General features: G+C 41.0%; 1 protein-coding gene across 3 annotated transcripts in view; it reads left to right on the top strand.

Moving 5' to 3' along the window:
• Window positions 1–23,218, top strand: part of TIAM1 (TIAM Rac1 associated GEF 1) — a 241,741-nt gene that overhangs the window by 24,336 nt on the left and 194,187 nt on the right. For all 3 annotated transcript variants that reach the window (XM_069946252.1, XM_069946254.1, XM_069946253.1), the window contains exon 2: window positions 19,707–19,748. The gene's annotated coding sequence lies outside the window, so the exon portion shown is untranslated. The remainder of the gene's footprint in view (window positions 1–19,706; window positions 19,749–23,218) is intronic.

Here is a 23,218-nt window from a genome sequence, read left to right as displayed (position 1 = left end):
CACCGCCGCAGATAAGCTACACGATGCATCTGCTGCAGCCTTTTCAGTGTCAATCTCACTTGCCAGAGCCGTACTGTTAGTTTGTGCCACCGCTACTAATTGCAGGTGAGATAAACATCATGGAGCCTCTACCACTTCCTCTAGGGTTGTGGCCCCTTCAACCAGCTGATTGTGGAGGGGCTGGGAAGTCAACATTCTGTCAATCGTCTATTGATGGCCTACCCTGAGGCCATCCCTTTTTAAAGTTTGGATAACCCCTTTTAACCTTCTTCGCTTCGACGTAACGCTTGTTTGACACTGGGAAATTGTCTTGTATTTAAAGGTGGGCGCCACCTTGAACTTATCTTAGTTTACTTAGAATAACCGACTTAAGGTTTTGCATGGAGAATATCAGAACATCTTCCATGATTTATTGACTCACGAGATTTGTATTAATTGAGGTGAGCTCAGGGTCAGTTCTCTTCCTCGCAGATGACAGATATTTATTGACGACTTAAGACAATTGAGAACATCTGACAGAACTCTAAGAATATATCTTGTGAGGCTCTGTTTGCATATTCACAGTTTTGTTTCATTACTTTGTTGACATAGTTAGATCTTAATTGATTTTGTGTGTTCTACAAGTATGTCGAAATTGACTGTGCTGCGTGTTCAGTGTTTCCAGGCTTCATTACTGGTGTTTTTCTTGTCATAAACAATTCCATGAAGCCTGGTAATGCTGATCACATTGATTTTGGACAAAATTGCAAACCCCACATAATCAATTAGACTTGTTTCTTACAGATACATAAATGTGTCTAGTTTATTGGCCTAAACTAGACCATGTATATGTTCTACTACCAAATATGTGCAAATAACCACGAGAGAAAAGCTATGATGTAAAAAAAAGACAGTTCTATAACTTCCAAATTGCAAAACCTTTTTTAAAGGCCTATCCAGGCTTTAAAAATTCATGGCCTATCTGAATTCTTAGATTTACTTTAGCATTCTGTGTGGTCATCCTAAGTATGACTGTGCATGTTCAGTTAGTCTTTTTTGTGCAAGAAACATTTTTACCGTAGCAACATTTTTTGCTTTGATTCTCTTTTATAGCCTCCTTGCTGTGACGTATAGTGCAGGATGTTGTGCCCTGCTCACAGTGAAGCCGTTTATTGGGTCTTTTTTTTTAGCCCTCATCTCCTTTCAAAAACAAACTAAGCAAATTTGTAAAGAAAAACTGGAGGAATTTTAACATTATATGGGCCTAAAACCTGGCTACTACTTTTAAAGAGTTTTTTTTTTTTTTTTGTACAGTCTGTGCACAGTATGCTACTGAGGGCATGGACAGTCAACATGGCGGTCACTGTCAGTGATCTTTTCCATAGGGCGAATGCTCAGGTTCACACCCAGTTGACAGCAGTGTTGATGGCGTCCCTTGGCAGTTCTCACACTGAAAAAACTCCCTTAGGGTATTTGCACACTACAGAATACGTGTGGAGACTTTAAGCGGATTCTTCTGCACAGCCTCTGCTTGAAGTTCTCCTCGTCCCATAGAATCAATCATATTCACCGAAGAACTCCCCCTTCCGCCCAAAGAATTGACATATCAATTCTTTTGGTGGACGGCGGAATTTGCCGGCAAATATGATTCAGTCTATGGGACGGGTGAAACTTCAAGCAGAGGCTGTGCGGAAGAATCCACTTAAAGTCTCCACACGTATTTTGTAGTGTGCACATACCCTTAGGCTGTCAATAAAGTGTCACTGTTCAGTTGCCAATGGGGCATAAACCCTTAGGAACTGAGTGGTGGTTACCACACAGTTGCCATTCTAGGTCTTCAATGCCATATCATGAAAGTTCAAATCTCGGCACTCACCATTTTCATGCTTCCATAAATCTTTATTTTAGAAAATTCATCAGATTTTTATAGCGGTAAAAAAACAGGACGTTTCGGCGTCAAGCCTTCCTCAACTGTCTAATACCGCTGTAAAAATCTGATGAATTTTCTAAAATAAAGATTTATGGAAGCATGAAAATGGTGAGTGCCGAGACTTGAACTTTCATGATGTCATAGGAATTTTTCCTACTACGAGCACCACCCTCGACACAGACGTGCCGCCCAAAAAGAATTTCTTCAATGCCATATCAGCCTCTGAACTAAGGACACCGATAGCTACTGATGAATGCAAAAAAATGTGCCCCAGTTTGTGCTTCTCATGGATGCTCATGGTGCAAAATTTTGGAAGAGGCTATATCTTTTGATACCATATTCTAAAACTACTTTTTGATATGTCACAAATGGTCCTGGTGATGGGTAACTGTTCCTTGCACCAGTAGGGCTGTCATTTGGGATCTAGGAAGTCTGTGTGTCCCTTGCTCTTTGCTTTATTCCCTACTCTAAAGATCCCCATTCACTTTTAATAACTGATGCCTGACTGATGGCTGTATCCATGTTTTCCTGGAATCCTTAGGGCTGCATCCAACTTCTTCACCGGTATTCAAATGCTGAATAATCTGACTCAGGCAAAAGTAATTTCTAAGCTGATTTGTCGGAGGGGATGACCGTTAAGCATTAAGGGTGAAGAAGGAAGATGCTTGATAACAGGAGAAGGAAGCATTTTTCTCTGATAAGATATATTGCAAGTTTTCTTATATTCGCTTGTACTATTGATCTATGCTAAGTTTGTTTAAACAACAGCGTCTGTTTAAACGTTATGATGGGTCAGCATGTGTAACTGCTAAAATTGAAATCATTTTAAGAAAATTTCTGGTTCGTAGTAAAATACATTTGCATATACAGCTTTTGAGATGAAAATAAGCCAGAAAAGGAAAATGTAAGACCCTGGGCTCTCATTTTGTGGGATGTTCCCATTTGTCAGTAGAGCCAGTATAGTCATTTAGACGCTAATGTGAAGAGCCACGGGCATCTCTGCATAAAAAGACGAAGTGCCACTTTCAGAATTGAACCTGAAGGTCTATTGACCCCAGACATAATTCTGTTTCCCCCCAGGGACCGCACATATTGATGTTGACTGAAACAGAAGTCATTGTGCAATCTGCATGCTAATTATGTTCCGGTAACTCCACGTTCCCTTGAAATGTCTCATTTTTCTGTACTTCTCTGGAAAATGAGCAGTTGCTATAAATAGGATGAGGGTGGCATTAAATGGAGAAATAATCAGTTACTTGCAAGGAAAAGACACACAATTCCCAGTCTGTCATATGGTACTTGTTATCGGGGCAGTAAGTGGGTGAAAACTGGCAGTGTGGAGGTACGTCAGGATGTTATACTCCTTTGAGAAACATGTTAAAATGGCTATTCGTGAAGAAAGTAATTAAAGGGTTAAAGCATGTACATACTAAACAGGCCTGGGGGACTGCACTCTGGTTCCATTGACTCTGAGGGTACCCATCTCCTTGTCAAGAGCAAGGAGAGAGATCGGGATTCCTTCACTGACCAGTTCACTGATTCTATAGAAGTTGTTAGGCCCCCTTCACTGACCTTTAGGGGGCTTCAGCAAACCATCAGGATTTCCTGACCGTAATCAGTTTTGACGTTCAGGAAACTATCAGGAGTGTCTTCAGGATTTCCTGATGTTCCTCATGATTTCCAGAGCTCCCATATACTTCTATTGAAGCATCATAAAAGCATTCATAAAATCCTGATAAAATAGGACAGGTTCCACAATTCCCTTACCTATTTTCCTTGAAGGACACCCTTCAGGAAAAATCCTGACTGATGTCAGTGTTCAATGCGACCCTGTGGGTCAGGAAACCCTGACAGGAATTCCTGATCAGAAAAACGAACAGATTTTCCTGAAATGTGAAGGGGGCCTTAGACTTTGGTAGGCCAGAGTTTTTGTCAATATTTTTAGCTATATTTTTTTGTTTTGGACCCTCTCCTGACCACTGTACTACATGTGAAACCCATCCTAATGGTGCATTTACACAGAAAGATTTATCTGACAGATTTTTAAACCCAAAGCCAGGAACAAACTATGAACAGAAAACCATTCATAAAGTAAAGATTTTGGCTTCAAGAATCTGTCAGATAAATCTTTGTGTAAACGCACCAATAGTGTTCAATACATGAAGCAATGGAGAAGGGAAACCTAAATGAATTCCTCCTTGAATACTTGTATTTTTTCAACAGTTTGTATCGTAAGTATTCTTGTTTTTTGTTTTTTTTAAAGCAATCCATAGCCGATTGGTGATGGTTCTACCTTCGGGGCTACCACCATAATACACAGTGAAGGGGCCATTTGTAAAAGTTACCATAACTCTTTAAAGTGATGATTGTGGGTTCTGAAGGTTAGACCCCTATCAATCGTACATTGATGGCCTATCTTGGCATAATGATGGCCTAATTGAACAGGTTGGCTAAAACAATCATTTTTAAAATACTCTTTGGAAGGTCACTATTCCATCAATGTTTGGTAAGAGAAAGGAGAGAAGGGTCGCCATCTAGTGCGGTAATACGTTTAAAATAAGGGAGTGAGGATAAGGTAAACAAGTGTACGCTCACCTAGATAAGTTGAGAAAGGTCCTGACTTGTTACAGGGCCTAAATGCATTGTTTGAATAAACAATGTTTGAATATTGAAGTATTTCGAGTGACTACTGAAGTGTACAGTTATTTTTCCACATTTTGGTTATTAAAACTTAATGGAGATTTATCAAACATGGTGTAAAGTGAAACTGGCTCAGTTGCCCCTAGCAACCAATCAGATTCCACCTTTCATTCCTCACAGACTCTTTGGAAAATGAAAGGTGGAATCTGATTGGTTGCTAGGGGCAACTGAGCCAGTTTCACTTTACACCATGTTTGATAAAATCTCCCCCAATGTGTTAACATTGGGTGTTTTTTTTTTCAAATCTGAATGTTTGTTCCAGTTTTATAATTTCACAGTCATGATGTCTTAGATCAGTTTTTTTCCCTATTTGATAAAAATATCTAACAGATGGGGATGAGGCGGGGGTCAGTCTCTCATGAGTTGTTTGTCTGCTCTGTCTAACAAGGAGCCTCACCCTGAAGTGGAATTCTGAATTGTGTTCCGTCCAACACCATCTGTTTGCCTGGATTTTATATTCTGCCCCAATAGCGGCTGATTGAAGTGTAGGTGTACTCTAGGGTGAAGGACACTGCGGATGGTGGGGATCCAGCTGTGGCATGGACTGTTGTGACAGAATCTGCAAAAGTATCCAGAGGCTTTATTAAAAAAAATAAATTAAAAAGAAATAAATAAACAATGCAAAAAAATAAAAATATTTGTACATAATAGGAGAGGTTAGGAAACTGTGAATGTTTACATTTTTATGATTCTGAGTTAAAACCTGTATTATACTCCAGAGCTTCATTCACAGTTATGCATGGTTAGATTCAATACAGAGAGCACTCTTGTTATTGGCATGTGCCAAAGTGATTTCACTATATGAGACAGGGATTATCATTATAGGAGCCCATCTAAACTGTTAGGGATGTCTGACCACTGTTTGCAGCAGTTATAAATGCAGATTTAGACTGGGTTTACACTAAACTTCTGCAATCCATTTTTTAAATGAAAAAAAAAAACAAAAAAAAAAAACAAACACATGTAAATACTGATGCATTTGTGTGCATTCATTTTTATCTGTTTGTGGCGCCTTAGCTTACGTTGGCATTGCAGGATGGCGCATCCAATCAATACAGTGCTGGGTAATGTGGAGCACGGTGTAGTGGCATGTCAAATCAACATGTTGCCAGGTAACGTGGAGCAAGCGCAGTCTGGGCGATATGTGCGGTGGGAAGGCCTGGGAAGCACTACAAGGTGCCTGATAATGTTACTGCAGCGACGCCAGGGCATGCCAACATCCTCCTTGGGCATGCGGCTGCGTCCTTCTCGGGCATATGGCCACATACTTCTCTGTATGTGGCTGCATGTCAGCGAACATGGCTATGCATGTCAGTGCTGACACGCGTGTCATAGGTTTGCCATCACTGAGGATGTCCTAGAGCTGGAGAGGGTACAAAGATGGGCAACTAAACTAATAAGGGGAATGGAGCATCTTAGTTATGAGGAGAGATTAAAAGAATTACATTTGTTTAGTCTGGAGAAGAGACGTTTAAGGGGAGATATGATTAATTTATTTAAATATATAAATGGCCCCTACAAGAAATATGGGGAAAAGATGTTCCAGGTAAAAACCCCTCAAAGGACAAGAGGGCACTGCCTCTGCCTGGAGAAAAAAAGGTTCAATCTCCGGAGGCGACAAGTCTTCTTTACCATGAGAACTGTGAATCTGTGGAGCAGTCTACCACAGGATCTGGTCACAGCAACAACAGTAGAGGGCTTCAAAACCGGCCTAGACAAGTTCTTAGGGTCCATTTACACAGAAAGATTGTCTGACAGATTATCTGCCAAAGATTTGAAGCCAAAGCCAGGAACAGACTATAAACAGAGATCAGGTCATAAAGGAAAGACTGAGTTTTCTCCTCTTTTCAAATCCATTCCTGGCTTTGGCTTCAAATCTTTGGCAGATAATCTGTTCTGTGTAAATGGACCCTTAGACCAAAATAATATAAATGCATATGTACAGAACATATCACCTCTCCACCCTTCCCTGTATCCATCCCCTCCGTGGTTGAACTTGATGGACATGTGTCTTTTTTTTCAACCGTATTAACTATCTAACTCACTGGTCTATGTGGGTCACCACTTTATATTACTTGTGACAGACCAACTTACAATACAATGGACTGTTAGTGATTTAGAATCTGATTTTGTGCTACTAGAGCTTTCTTATGTAGAAATAAGTGTACAGTGGTACCTTGGTTTAAGAGTAACTTGGTTTAAGAGCGTTTTGGTTTAAGAGCTCAGTTTTTCAAAATTGTGACTTGGTTTAAGAGCATTGCTTTGGTTTAAGAGCTCCCTGTACTAGGTGGGAGCGCGAGTGGGGGAGGGTCATGGTCTGCATAATGTGGTCTATAGCACTGTACTCTGACCCAGGAAGTCTCCCTCACCTTCCAAATCATAGCAGATCCACTTCAGGCTGGGGCTTACATCAGGGGACAGGACTGTGGAGGTAATCTCTCCATAGCTGTAACCCCTCTCTCCCCAGACAGAGAGCGCTGCATGTATGTGCCCACATCTGTCCTGCTCATTCCTTCATGCTTCCGGCAGTCTCTGTCAGCCCTTGTGTTTCCCATCCTCTCCATTACTGTACAGTAACTTATAATATCACATATTCTGCTGTGTCTGAATGTTTGTTTCATCTGTTTTACATGTTATTCAGAATAATAAATCATTATTTTTGGGGGGTGGAAACAATTGTCTGCATTTCTATGATTTCTTATGGGAAAATCTGCTTTGGTTTGAGAGTAGATTTGGATTACAAGCACAGTCGCGGAACGAATTATGCTCGTAATCCAAGGCACCACTGTATTTGTAATATCACTTCCCTCCTTTTCCATTTGTCCTTCCCCTTTATTTCTTCCTTCCATCTATTCTTCCTTTACTTGCTTTCATTCTTTCCCTTCTATTCCTTCCCCCCCCCCTCCTTCTTTCCTCCCTCCCCCCCCCCTTCCTTCCTTCCTTCCTTCCTCCCCCCTCCCTTCCTTCCTTCCTTCCCTCCCTCTCATCATGTCCCTTCCCTTTAATTCTCTTTTTTTACTTTCCTTTTTTTCTTTCCACTATCTTTCCTTTCTATCACTGTTTACCCATCTTGTCCATCAATCGTATCCTGTTCCTTTACTTCTACTCTCATCTTTCTTCCTTCCATCCATTCCTTTCCTTATTTTCTTCCATTCTTTCACCTTCCTTTTTTCCCTTTCATCCTTTTTCCTTCCTTTACTTCCATCCATCATCCATCTTTTCATCTCAATTTGCTTCCATCTACTCGCTTCCCTTTACTTTCTTCCTTTCTTTTACTTTCCTTTCCCTTTCTTACTTTCTTCCTTTAGTTTCTTCCATTATGTTTCCACCTTTTCTGTACTTCCTTCCTTTTACGCTTTGCGTCTTTTCCATCTATTCCCTTGTGTTTACTTTTTTCCTCCCGCCCTAGGGTGGAAGGGTTAAGTATGGAAACCAGTAAATGGAAGGGATTTGCTTGATTCCATTCTTTACCCTTCTGTCCTATCCCCTTTCTTCCATTCTATTCTATTCTCCCTTTTTTCCTTTGTTCCTTCATCTGGTTGAGGAGATTCCTTCTACTCCAGTTTTCAATTGTTCCTTTCTCATTCCTTCCCTCTCTTCCTTGCTTCCCCCTTACTTCCCTTCAATGTTTCCTTCCCCCCTCTTTCCTTAATTTCCCCCTCTCTTTTATCGCTTCTTTCACCTTCTTTCTGTGCTTCCTTTTCCCCTCTTTCTGTGCTCCCCCCCCCTCTTTCCTCGCTCCCTTCTCCCCCCTTTCTCACTTTCTTCTCCCACTCTTTCCTCGCTCCCTTCTCCCCCCCTCTTTCCTCGCTCCCTTCTCCCCCCCTCTTTCCTCGCTCCCTTCTCCCCCCCTCTTTCCTCGCTTTCTTCTCCCCCCTCTTTCCTCGCTCCCTTCTCCCCCCTTTCTCGCTTTCTTCTCCCACTCTTTCCTCGCTCCCTTCTCCCCCCCTCTTTCCTCGCTCCCTTCTCCCCCCCTCTTTTCTCGCTCCCTTCTCCCCCACTCTTTCCTCGCTCCCTTCTCCCCCACTCTTTCCTCGCTCCCTTCTCCCCCACTCTTTCCTCGCTCCCTTCTCCCCCACTCTTTCCTCGCTCCCTTCTCCCCCACTCTTTCCTCGCTCCCTTCTCCCCCACTCTTTCCTCGCTCCCTTCTCCCCCACTTTCCCTCCTTTAGCTTCTTCCTTTCATAACTTTCCTTATGGAGATTTGCAGGCAAGGACCTTCTCCTTGTTGCGGTCCGCATGAGTCACTGTGCTAATCATGGCCTTCATTAATACATCAGGCAGTTGCGAATAATTACAGCTAGAATTCCTAAAATAACCACAGTAGTGCGAGCTGCTCCGTGCGTGACACTTGATGACACTTTATTTTCTGTGTCCAGCTAAATCTGGTAAAAGAAAATGATGTATTGTTAATATTTGTTTACTGGAGAGAAAATGGGGATAGGATTTTACTAGGGATCTGTGGAAATTACTTATTGATTTGGTCATTTGAAATACTTACTAACTCTTATAAAGTTAGTAATACAGACCGATGACCTCTTGATATCCACATTGTAAATTGTGCACTTGTTGTAACAGGTTATTAGGATATTATTTAATGCGAATGTCTTCTCTTGAACTCTGCTACTTCCACAATGGTGAAGGGAGCTCTCGCTTTCTGATGCAGGTCTCCAATCCACTGCACAGGCAATAGTTAAATGTTTAAATTCTGCCTGCATACTGCTACCACTAGAGGGAACCCTTGAGCTTAAGGCATACTGTTTATGCATTGAACTCAATAATAGCAAGCTGCAGATCGAGGCATCTAAATTTTTATTCTTCTCAGGACCACCCTGACCGCTATAATACAAAAAATTTTTATAAAATTTTGTAAGTGACCCAGTCTTTGAGAACCTTGTTGACAACCTTTTATTTTGTTTTCCCTTGTCTTCCAGCATTTGTTACCTGTGTGGTATTTATGTATGACTGATATATATATACACACCTTGGCAATGGGCTTCCTTCTCTGAAGAGAGGGATATCTGGCTATTCCCGTGTTTTGAGACTCGTAAGTGAGGCTCCACGGACCCCTTTTTTTGTATATTCAAATTTTGTATGGGACAATCAATGGAGACTCCTAAATGAGTACTCCATTGGAATTTTTCACTGTTCTCCCTGAGTTCAGTGATTGTTGTGTTTTGTTGGTATATACGTGATTATATATATATATATATATATATATATATATATATATATATATATATATATATATATATAATTTTTTTTTTTTTTGTTTTTTTTAAAGGTTCTCATTCTTTGTATACAGTAATTTGCTCTTAGCATAGGAAACAATTTATTTATTTATTTTAATTTCTTTTTCGCGTTTTTTTTTTTTTTTTTTTTTTTTTTTTTATCTCTTTTTGGTGTCAGACTGGATTTTTCTTTTAATTTAGAGCTTTGCACCGCAAAAGTGATTGTCCCCAAGAGAGGCGGCTTCAGCACTCGTGTTCCTTCTGGCGTAATGCCTTCTGTTACTCCTGGCATGCTTAGTGAAACATAACAGTATAATCACTGTCTTGGCGTCTTTGTCTAATGGGCATGTGAGGTAGAACTACTGTATTTTTGGCACACTTTACGCTAAATACTTTCTATGAACTGATGGACGAAATAACTCTCAGCTGACCTTTTCCTACCACATTGTCCCATATTCTCATCTCCCTTGTTCTGATGTTTTTTGTTGTTTTGTTTTTTTTAGCAATACTTTTATATAGGGAGGGTGCCAGATGCCCTGTGCCATCTATTGTGTGGTTGGTAATTGCAGTTCACCTCCTATTGATTTGAACTAGGGCCGCATTAACTCACATCACCACTACACACAAGATCACACAGAATTTACCGCTTTAAGACCCTCCAAGTTTACAAAAAAAAATTCTGATATCATTACTTTTGTCCTCATTTTTGGTGTAGGTTTTGCAGCTTAGTTCTATTGAAGTGAATGGAGCTAAATTGTAATACCACACACAACCTGAGGATGGGGTGGTGCTGTTTTTGCAAAAAGGTAGCTGTGAGTTTGTTCTAATCCTGGATAACCCCTTAAAGAACATAAAGACACTATTATCTAGATAAAAAGTATGAGGGGGCTTGCTTGTATGAGCCGGTAGGGCAGAGGAATAATGCATGGTCTAATCCTGATGATTCAGTGCATTATGAGCGGATTCAGAAGAGGCATGTAACATAATGGGAGCAGTGGGAACGTCATGAACGTTGTGATCAAAGTAGAATTTAAATTGCAAATGCTTCATAGACCTGTTCATCAACCAAAAAGACGCTGAGTAATTCTCTTCTCGAATACTGCTCAGATGATACAGAAAGAATGTACTCTCCAATGTTGGCATAGAACACATTTGTACCTCTCTGTAAGGTCGTGTACACGGGGGATGGAATTGTTGGGGATCCAGTCTACAGCAAAATCTGGTTTGAAATTTTGTAGTGCTCTGTTTCTTAGTGGGGAAATGTCTACAGAATATAGATGATGTTTGGAGAATCTCCTCCACCTGGAGAGAAGGGTACACACACACGTTCGCACAAGTTTCCCACTTTCACCAAGCTGATTGGCAGCGGGGGCAACAAATTAGCATTTGTCCTCATGTCTTATTTATCAAAGGGATTGTACCAGGATTAAGACTCCATAGGATAGGCTTAGGGGATAGGTGTGTGATCGAGGTGGGTCTTAGAGTTTAAGAAATGGAGTCCCAACTCTCCTATTGGAATGGAGTGGTACTGCCTACGCTGTTCCAATGGGACTACAGACTTCAACTGTACCTGTCGTTATAAAAACTTTTGACGTGTCATAGAGACATTCTAAAAGTTTTGATTTGTCAAGGTCTGATTGTTCTGATCGATGGTGACAACTAGTGGGAAGAGGAACGCACAGCGCCACATCCGCTTCTCGCTCGGTGTCAGAAAAAAAAAGTTGGGCTCCATAGACTTACATTACGAGCCCGGCTCGTCACTTGACACAGAGCCAGGAGAAGACTGTGCTTGTGTGGTCCTCTCCTGATTGGTCCAGATCTGAGCGTTCAGACCCATACCAATCAAAGCTTTTGACATGTCAAAAGTTTTCTATAGTGACAGGTACACTTTCAGCTCTCAGGATTGCTAATCTCCCATTGGTCCCTCCCTGTGATCATATTGACAGGATATGGGATAAATCTAAGGGCCCTTTTTTACATGGGCTGACATGGGTCTGTGCAAGGACGCAAACGAGTGCCAATCAGCAAGATTGGCGCTAGTTTGCAGTGCTTTTTAGACGGCACAACAATCAAAGTGACCGGGCTGTACGAACGATCCTTGTATCGCTCATGCAGTTATGGAAACTGACAGCACAGATTTGTATATATCCGTGCTGTCAGTTCCAGATCATCCATAGTGCATTCGTACTTTCTGCGCTGCTGTGTAATCTGGCATCCCGCTCTCCCACTCCCTGTCATACTTTCTGGCCCCACCTCCTCCAGCTGTCAATCATTCTGGAGGAGCCGGCAGCCTGAAGAGCAGGAAAGGAGAGCTGGAGGGTGATATGCCAGATCACACAGCAGTGCACACAGTATGTATACACTGCTGGGGATCTGGAAACTGACAGCACGAAAATACCTATATTCGTGCTGTCAGTTTCCCTTTGCTATAGGCCACACATCTCTTCCTGTTCACATAGGAAGATGTGCTGCTGATCGCCTCTTTTGGATTGCAATATCCAAAAGAGAAAATTATTAGTCTTGTTTTCTTCTATTAAACTCAAAACCCTGAAAATTACCATTACCCCCAAAGGATTCTCATAGCTTCTTGGTGGCACTTGTCTGGAGCGGCTGCATAGTGGGGTCTTGGTATTAGGGATCGGTCTTATACCGCAATGTTTACAGGACTCAATAAAAATCTAATCCTACATTTAAACCAATTATTGATGGTCAGCTTTGGCATATATTGATAAGCTCTGAGTGAAGTGTGGACGAAGCAGCTGGAAACATAGTTTATTGATTTTATTCAGTGTTAATCCTGTTCCCAGCTCAGGGATAGAGGCGGACGTCAATGCCTCGTGGCTCCCGTCTCCTGACTTTTTTTATTTTTCTGGTTGTTTTACAGTGTGTGGACACATAAAAGCATTTCCCAGTGTATGACATAATCCCGTGTCATATGTTGTGGGTTTCTTCTCGTTGTATCATTGACGTGACAAAGGATTTAGTGAATGTAATTGATTTAGGATTGGGCAATTCATTCCAATAACCATTATACCATTGAGAATAGAAGCTTTGACCGTATTGGAAGGTTGTGTCTATCACAGCGGCCATATATATATATATATATATATAGATAGATAGATAGATAGATAGATAGATAGATAGATAGATAGATAGATATATATATATATATAGATATATATCTATATATATATATATCTCTGGGACACATCGTCCTGCTTACAAATGATAAATTTCTTTTACTGGGGCAATACATTGTGCTGATACCTGTGTAGCCTTCAACATCCTCTATTTATAAGTCCATGGGGCCGACATTGGTGCCACCTTGTGGTCTTTTGAACGCTCAATGGCAATGCTTGTATGAGTCTTATCTACACATTTGGACTCTTATTTTCTCCCCAAATGACAACAAGTGGTGTCTTAAAAGATATGGCCTATGCGTGATAAATGCAATGGTCTGTAATGCAGTCACTTAAAGTGTACCTGTTACAACTTTCAAAATCTAAATCAACAGTAGGTGTGATATAAAGCAAGTTGGCAATATAAATTCATAATTTTTTTTTTTCTTGTTATCATGCTGTAAAACAAAGCTGTACTTACCAGAAATCCAGTCTCCTGAAGGCAGATTTTCTGACTTGTGCTGGTTGAAAAAACCAGACTAAGGGTACGTTCACACTTACCGGATCCGCAGCTGATTTTCTGCTGCAGATTCGCAGCAGATTTCATGTAAATAACTGAACACAGCATCAAATCTGCTGCGGATCCTGTAGGTGTGAACGCACCCTAAAGACAGGAATTCCCGACAGTACAGAGAATCACAGCTCATTGTGTCCATCAATCACATGACTGCCTTCTCTCTGAGCGCTCAGATGGCCTGGGATACATAGGACTTCCTGTTTTCTGACTCTTTGAGAAAAAGAGTCAGAAAACAGGAAGTGCTATGTTCTCCATGATAACTAAAAAAAAATATAATGAATGTAAATTGCACACTTACTTTTTATTACATCTACTTTTGGTTTAGATTTTAAAAGTTATAACGTCAGGTACACTTTAAATCAAGGATGGAAGTTCATTGCATATGGTGGGAAATTCATTCAATTGATCAGTATTTTGTGAACACAATTTTACAAACACCATGGCTGAACCCACATCGAGTGTATGAGGATATAACATAGGATATAAAATAGGATTTTACTGGAGCAAATCTGTTGGCAAACTTTAAAAAAAAATGTATCCAAATTAAATTCAAATTAGAAAGTCAGAGGGCGATTGACGCTACTGAAAATCCACAACATATGGTGTGTGTGTGTGTATATACCCTAAACTGTACACCATTGAGTTTTGCCCTGAGTAATCATTTTATTTATTGTCAATACCAGGGCTTCCATTTTAATAGACCTTTTTTGCAATGTAGTTTTCTGTGCTTAATAGTCTATTGAGGGACTTGTAGTTCTTCCAAGAAGAAAGGAAAGTAGATCCATTGAGTTTTATGACCTCACCGAGAGTGAAGGCGGAGTAGACCGTGGTGATGAGAGGCTTCGATTGTATAATGAGATTCAGATCAAGATGTTAGAAATGAGTGTGTGGCAATATAGTGTAATCTGCATCTGTAGAGTTGGTCGTAGCCAGAGAACGGCGCATTGTTCCACCAATTCATTTAAGGCAAAATTCAATTAGGAACCAGCTGTGAAATCTTCTCCATACAAGTTCCCTTTGTTTCTTCCAAATTCACATCTGAACGCCACGGCCCAACTCGGGTTTCTACAGCCAGTTAACTCTTCTCTCACAGGTTATCTTAGATTTATCCTGCCGCACTGATCTCGATCGCAATAATGGAGAATTGGATCCCTTCAAAAACATTCCTTGATTCCATTCCATGATTCCTTCATGTGTGGCTGCTTCTTTACAGTGCCGCGAAGATTCAAACACTTTCCACTCTTCTGGCATCATATTGATACATGATGCCGGGTGACGAAAGATCCATTACCGGCCTTTCCCATCTGTAGCTTCTGTGGAATACAGGATGTGAGAAAAAGACTTAAATTTCTATGCTAACCCAGCCCTTTATTATGATAGATAAGAGTAGAGATATTCATAGAAAATATTAAAGGGGAACTATCATCAGGTTGCACGAATCTAACCTGCTCATATGTCCCTATTGTACAGGAAACTCAGAGGAAGGTAGGTATGTTTCTTACCTTCCTCCTCTGCGCCATTCTGGTGCAGTTGGTCGTGTGCTCAATGATCCGGTGAGACTGTTAGGAGCAGTGCCCGCCCTCGGCCACCCCTTTCTAATAATAATGAATGGAGCACCGTGCATGTCTGCTGATCATTGTCTTTTATTACACAAAGCGATTATCGGCCGCAATGGTCGGTAATCAGCCAAATACGGCCATTTATCACTTCCTGTAATAGGGCCTTTTAGTAAGAAAGGTGAGATATGGCTGTATCCCAAGAGGTTGGCATACAAGGGCTGATAACTAGTCCACAGCTGATACCTTGTGACGTATCAGTGTAAATAGTAGCCCAGTACCATTGCATAGCGGAGAGGGGATGGGGAAGATGAGACACCAAAACAGGACAACAGAGTTAATTTACAGCTACATCACTGGGCTATCTCCTCTGAGGTCAGCACTGACCTCTCTGACCTCTGAACTGAATACCACTTTCACACAGGTCCCGCTGTGTAATCCTTTGTTCTCTGCTGGCGACTAATCTCCCTCCTTCCCCGCTCCTCTCTCCATAGGTTACACAGGGCACGTCTTAATTTAAAGAGTCGTGATTTCCTTATAATAGACAGTGAATGAGAGAGAGGAGGGGGGTGGGTACCTGGGGAAAGTCTTTTTGAATGCAGATAATGGGATATTTGCCTAATAATGAACCCAATTACAAAGTTTCTTAAAATCGCTTGAACTATTGATTGATACTATTGAAACAAAACAAATACAGCAGTGACACTTTAAATCATAGAAGATTGCCTAGACTCTTATAATTATATTGTTCAGCCTCTCCATGTTTCTGTTCTCTTACAGCTAGCAGAGATCTAGGTAATTTAGATTTTGATTTTGAGTTGACAACGTATCCCGGGATCTGTTCTCTGGTGACGTTTCGGGGCGCTCTCCTTCACCCTGGAAATGTGAATTGTATTACATGGCTGCTTAGTAGCTTCTACTGTTTCCGTGTTCACATTGTGCTGCGGGTTTGTGTTTCTACTCGGTCTGGGAAGTATCTGCATGTTTTTAATTATATTGCATTATGGAAACATGGCCAATAAAATCTAGGTCACTTGCTTGCAGCCTGCTCAGTACTCAGAGGAGGAATAGTAGACTTGCTGCTATGCCTGACTGCGGCTGATCCGGAACATTTCTTGTTCATTTTAATAGTTATTGTTCTGAGGAATGTTGCAGATTACACGCTCCCATCGGGAGTAATTGTGCCCCATGTTGCTTGTCAACACTTCGTTTTGTATATGAGATTGCACAGAAGGTCTGAGATGAGATTTGTAGATGCTCCTTTATATCTGTGTGTGTGTGTGTGTATATATATATATATATATATATATATATATATATATATATATATAATAATATATATACGCTTACAAATCGTCTTCACAATGGCCGGTCTTGTGGGGCTTTGATGGTCTACCAGATGGAAGGACAGCTAGTTATCCGGTGCCGTAGTAAAGGCTAACCCATCTGGTCCAGTCCCATATAGGAGCTGCCGTAGAGCCAATTGCTAAGTTACGGCAGCCTGGGATCAGTGTCAGATCACACAATATAATATCTGGCAATATTGGTTTTAATGTAATGGCTGATTAGTGTGTGTTAAAAAATAAGAATTCCATCTGAAAATAATATTGGTTTGACATGCTATCCTATACTATCGTCTAGATCTTGGCTTCTCAATATATGGTACATGTCGTGGCTCTAGGGGGGACTTGCCCTCTGCCTACTCTGTACTATTAATAAACGGCTTAGTGTATGATCGTGTCCCTGGGGGTACTTGACTCATTTAGACATTTTGTTAATCTGACCATACACATTAAGCGCAGTTCACATACCGTATGTGTTCAGAGTCCCGTCATACAGTAATCAAGACTCTGACAGACTCTGTTGTACAGTTGGGCCTGTCTGTGGCCCTTTTGGATCTGTCTTATGACACGTTTCTCATAGAGAGAAGCCAAGGCCGCACTGACATCAGCTTCGGTCCTGCAGTATGATAGGGCATGCTAAGATGGTTATCCAGAATTAGATAAACATGTCCGCTTTCTTCGAGTAAGAATACCACACTTTTCCTCCAGTTTGCAGCCCAGTTTAATTGGTGTAAATGAAGCTGTGTTGTAATACTGAAAACAATCTGAGGACAGAGGAGGCGCTGTTTTCTAAAGAAAGAAAATCTAATCCTGGATAACACACCAAAATACCTGAACCTGCTTTCCCAACCAGCGTCTTTTGTCCTGGACCTAGTGAAATCCCCAGTACATCTTAAATTGTTGCTTAGTCCCGGCAGAATCGTCTGCACGTTACTAGGTGAGAACAATAGAGTTATCAGGAATTGCAGAACAAACATGAAGGACAGAACTGAGAGCCAACTGTGAGATCTACTTGTTTGCAGAGTATTTGCCTTTTCAGATCCCGTATAAGAGAAAACAAAGATATATGCTTACTCCATCCTCTTCAGCGTCTGTCCCATCTACCTTTTCCATGGCAGTTTTTATAGACACACAAATAGTAAAGTTCCTTTAGAGTTGTCTGGTTCCACCAAATTTCAGGAAAAAAAAAAAAAAGTTAAAAGTTATACTTGCCCACCTCCAATCTCCCCATTGGTGGTCAGTACTGGCGGAGCAACACTTCCTGCTTTTGATTCGTCACACAGGTCCTGTTACAGCCAGTAATTGGCTGAAATGAAAGCAGGAGGCACTGCTTACCCAGGACTGAGCATCGGTGGGACCAATGGGGAGAGGCGGTGGGTGAGTATGACTTCCTTATGTTTTACTGAAGTTTTGTCGGTCCAATCAAGATAACCCTTTAATGCTAAATGAATGGAATACCATGATTTATGTGTCTAAACGAACTATGTCATGGCAAAGGAAATAGGGAGCAAATGTGGAGCCCTTCTACGCATTTCGACTTTGCTGAATATAATGAAAAGTTATACAATTTTCTAGTAGATTTAGTGTATTTTCTCACATTTTTAAAATTCCATGCTTGTTGTTTAGTGTAGACTGTTATTGTTAACTTCCAAGGAATAATATTCTGTCCCGGTCATTTGGACGCACAGGTGCGCGGCTCCTTACATTACAGTGATCAGGGCTGTGCACCTGTGAATCCATCACATCACTAGCATAGGATTGTTATCCATCCATTCAGGGTAAGGCCATGTTTACACATTTTTCTTTTTTTTTTGGAAATGGGGGGGAAAAAATGTACAATTTGAGGCTCCAAAAAGCTGATAAAACTAAGTGGGAATATGGCCTAAACATTGTAGGTTCCTAATAAGTGACTGTAATGCTGCGTTTACATGGATCCATAATTTGCCCGATCGTACGATTAACTACTTTGAAGTAACGATTTTTTTTTTTATAACGATCAGCGTTTAGACGGAACAATATATTGTACGGAAAATTCGTTTTGTGATTGTTTTGCGATCACTTAAGCCTATCTCGCACATAGGTTAAATCTGTGAACGACTGTTTACACGGAACGATCTGTGAATTTTTTGCGAACGACCAACAATGATTTGAGAACATGTTCAAAGCTCAAAATAAACGATTTCTCGTTCTTGATTGTTCGCTGCGTTTACACGTACGATTATCGTTCGAATTCGATCATTGTTCCGTGTAAACACAGCATAAGCAGAGATGATGTAGGTGGTAAGCAGTTGATATGGAAAGTATGTGTTTACAGGTACCTTCAGGTCGCATTACCACAACTGCAAAGTGGACTGAACTTAACCATCTTATAAGTATGGGGCCGTGCTTCCCTTCCTCCAATGGTAAATGTTGGCAAAAGGATGAATGAGATTGAATGTCAAGATGCCCGACCCTTTGTTCTCACAGAAAATAAGCCACCACCAGAGGTCAATGACAGAGGCTTATACTGGGTTCACAGTATGTGTCAGGATAGATACTGTAAGATATTTATTTGGCTACCTTTGGCTGTATCAGGGCCGAATGTTTTATTTGAGGCACACATAAAGCATATTGTTTGGGAATTTTCATCCATTATTTCATCCCTTGTGAGAAAAAGGTTTTGACCAAATTCTTGGTCTATAACCATTGTAGGCCAAGTTGCACTAGTCGTGACTAAAGTTACCCCCACTCGCCTTGGTATATGGTTTATGGGTCTTTCCTGGATGACCAATGATAGATTATGTCAGTGGTGGTAAAGGTCAGGCGTGATTGAAAATCACCGGCCAACCCCTTTGTTCTGGGAGTGATAAGCTGCAGCCAGAGCTGGAGCTTATGCTTGACTGTACCAAATATTTCTGTATGTGAAGAGGACAGGAGTGATAAATGATGTAGAAGGTATATGAGGACCTTTTAGAGGGAACAATTCCAGCACTATGTATAATATACACAAAGGGGGAGATTTATCAAACATGGTGTAAAGTGAAACTGGCTCAGTTGCCCCTAGCAACCAATCAGATTCCACCTTTCATTGCTTACAGACTCTTTGGAAAATAAAAGGTGGAATCTGATTGGTTACTAGGGGCAACTGAGCCAGTTTCACTTTACACCATGTTTGATAAATCTCCCCCAAAGTCTCTATAATTTCTTATCACTAGTTTAAAAATAGACCAAATTTCACAGAAAATCTCTTCCCTTACTCTATGCTCTAACCATATATACTGTGCTTTTTTTAGGTGATGTGACGGCAGAACAATCTAATGGAGTCCAGGCCACGGGTATGTGATTATCTTATCGTATGCTGATAATGCGCTGCTAGACGCGGGTCTCGCCATTCCCTGTCAGACTGCCAGCTTTCTGTTTGCGTTCATATTCCCATAGGCCATCGCTTTCTCTTTACGTTGGTTCTTTAACCTTATTATTGAGCACTAAGCTAATACAATGTCTCCTCCTAAGCTGGAGCCCCGGCTGTTCCCATTTTTGATCAAACCCTAAGTAAAACACAATTAATGGCGTCAATAAAGTGTTTTTTTTTGCGAGGTTGGATTTCATTTAAGTGACTAACTAGACGCTCGCAGGGATAAGCGCGGCGCTCTTTAAATATTTAGCCAAGTTCTAAAGTATCCGAGAAATACCTTTTGATGCTGGCGTTAAACTTGCTTGGCCACAGTCCAGGATGTTGTAATGTCGCTGAGTGGAGTCTGTGTTATTCGGGGGTAGTGTGCCGCCTGTCAGTGTTGTAATTTCATTGCTTCATGTTCTGTATATAGGGATAAGGTTGTTCCCAGACCTGTTTCTAAAACTACATCATCTTCAGGCCTAATAGGAGTTGAAGTTTTGCAACAACCTCAAGTTGAGGTTACATGCTTGTAATCCAAATCACCACTATATTAAAGGGGTACTCTGGGCTGGGGGGCTTTTTTGTCTATGGCCAGGGAGTAGGTGGATGAGGGCAATGACGTCCCCTTACCTCCCCTGTTCCAGCGCCGTGTCCCGGATCGCGCCGCCTGATCCACCCCCTCCCCGGCTATAGGCAAAAAAAACCCCCAGCCCGGAGTACACCTTTTAAAGCAAATTTTCCCCCTAAGAAATAATTGAAAAGCTGACAAATCATTTCACAACCGAAAAATAAGGTTAGTAAGGTGTTCTGTATGATACCATTTAGCAAGAACACTGTATCAGTAAAGAAGGGGTTAATCAGTTAATTCCCCCCCCACACAGGCGCACACACATGAGAGGGCTTTCGACCGAGTAGAGTATCAGGATGGGGGACACAGGGGGCTCCTATTACAAAACTTTTAAACTGCTTAAAAATCTTTTAAAATGATTAGCTTGTCTTGCAAGATGCGCTCACACCAAGTTACTGCGCTTTCTGAGGTCCGTATATGGGTAACATGTCAAATGGGATGGTGACGTCTATAAGCACGGACTGGCAAAAGCTCCATTAATTTTAAATACTTTTTTTTTTTTTTTTAATCATTAACATTTCTATCTACCCTGTGATTTCCATAACTCCACGACTTTTCCTACTTTTTGGCAATTTCAATGTTGAGTGTGAAAAAAAAATCCAAAGTACATGGTTCCTAAAGCCCCTATTACACGGGGCGATGTTGAGGAGTAAACCAGCGCTGTCAGCGCATCAACAGTGAGGGCTGGGGGAGCTGCGGGGGGGCTGCCCGGGTGATCACTAGACCATCCGGGCAGCCCATAGAAGATAGCAGTGGTCTGCTGCCCCCGCTCCTATTACACGGAGCAATGTCAGCAGATTGCTGCTATCATAGTCGTTGGACTTTCAACATGTTGAAAGACAAACGACAGACAACGATCAGTCAACATCGTTCATGTTGGCTGATTGTTGTATTCTATTACACAAGACGATTATCAGCCGTATCACCCGAATACGGCCGATAATAGTTTCGTGTAATAGGTCCTTAACCTTTGTCAGGCTGCATAATTTTACAAAGTTAACAGGCTGCAGAGGTACAATTGTACCTTTATATAAATCCACTGTGGGAAGACTTTCTCCTTTGCTTTGTTTTAGAAAGTAAAGTTCATTCAGCTACAAATGTGCTGTTCTTCCCAGATATAATCATTATTTTGTTCATGTGCATATTTTACCCAGTATATACCAGTATAAATTTACCCAGTATATACCTTCAGAACCAGCTAAATATGGCATAAAGATTATCTGGGCTTGTGACTCGTCAAACGCCTACCCATTACAAGGTCAGCTCTACACTGGGAAACCAACTGATGGTCCTCGACAAGTAAACATTGGTGAACGAACAGTATTGGACCTAGTGAGCTTGTATAAAGGCTCTGGAAGAAATGTCATCACCCATAACTTCTTTACAACCATGGAACTAGCTAAGATATGGAACTCCTGGAACATGACACTAGTTGGTACAGTGAGAAAAAAAACAAAAGGTTCCTACCTAGCAAGATGCAGCCTGCCAAAGAAAGGCCTGTAAACTCGACAAATTTTGCCTACAATCATGATGCAACAGTCTGTTCATATGTACCAAAGAAGAACAAATCTGTCGTGCTTCTATCATCTATGCACATGACGGGAGAAGTTGAAGAGACACTAGCAGCCAAGCCAGAGATAATAAAATACTACAACAAAACAAAAGGCGGAGTTGATGTTATGGATAAAATGTTGGGAGAGTACACTGTGAAACGACGAACATTACGTTGGCCTCTGGCATTTTTCTACAATATGATTGACGTCACTGGGTTAGGATCCTACATCTACAGAGAACACAATCCAAGCTTCAGGACAAAGGATCAACGAAGAAAGTTCCTGAAAGATCTCGCAAGTCAGCTGTGTATGCCTGCAATTGAAGATCATAGTACAAAACGAATGATGACGAGAAACCATTTTCTTCGAGGTGCAGTAGAAATGGTGCTTGGACGATGCATTGTGGTAGCATCGCAAGCAGCAGCTGGCCCACAAATACCTCATGGTAGTCGTGGACCCTCCCCTGTTGTTGGTAGTTGCTATGTCTGCCGAGACTTGGGGCAAAAACAACGTAAGACTAGAAAGTCTTTTGTGGTTTGTGTGAAACCCATTAGCAAAGACAACATGCATTGAAAATCAATAAAAAAAAGTTTCTTACATTTCCTTTTATAATGTAAATGAACATTTTTTTTTTACTTGTTTATAATAATAAAATAGCATTATCATAAAAAAATATTATTCTTTTTTCCTTGCATTATCTTCATTCAAAATATATGAGGGTACATTTGTACCTATGCAGCTTGTTATGGATGCAAAAATATCTCGACCCCTTATCTCGAAAGGGGGTGGAGATATTTTATTGAAATTTGGCCAATATATTCTGGACCAAAACTGCAGAGATGTCACGAAATGTCAGCCCTCTACGCCTTTTTGAAAAAAAATTATTGCAATTTTAAAACTGAATAGGTACCTGTTTGTACCTAGTCAGCCGGACAAAGGTTAAGGAAAGTGCCAGTTATCTCACCTAAACAGCAGGTTAGGATTGGAAAAAAACATGTCCGCTTTCCTCCAAAAGTTCCAGGTTGTGTGTGGTATTAGATCTAATCCATTCACTTAAATGGAACAGAGGAGCAATACCAAACGCAAACTGGGGACAAGAGCGACGCTAGCCATGTTTTTTTAAACTCTGGTCCAAGTTAAAACTGTGTCAGAATATAAGGCGACCCTTGGGTTTGGAAAGTCAACATGAGCTTGGTGTATAAGGAGTTAATAATTTTTATTTTTTTT

Source organism: Dendropsophus ebraccatus, chromosome 11, assembly GCF_027789765.1.
Source record: "Dendropsophus ebraccatus isolate aDenEbr1 chromosome 11, aDenEbr1.pat, whole genome shotgun sequence".
Lineage (NCBI taxonomy): Eukaryota > Metazoa > Chordata > Amphibia > Anura > Hylidae > Dendropsophus > Dendropsophus ebraccatus.
Note: the sequence above shows the minus strand (reverse complement) of the source record. Positions and strands in the feature narration are given on the sequence as shown.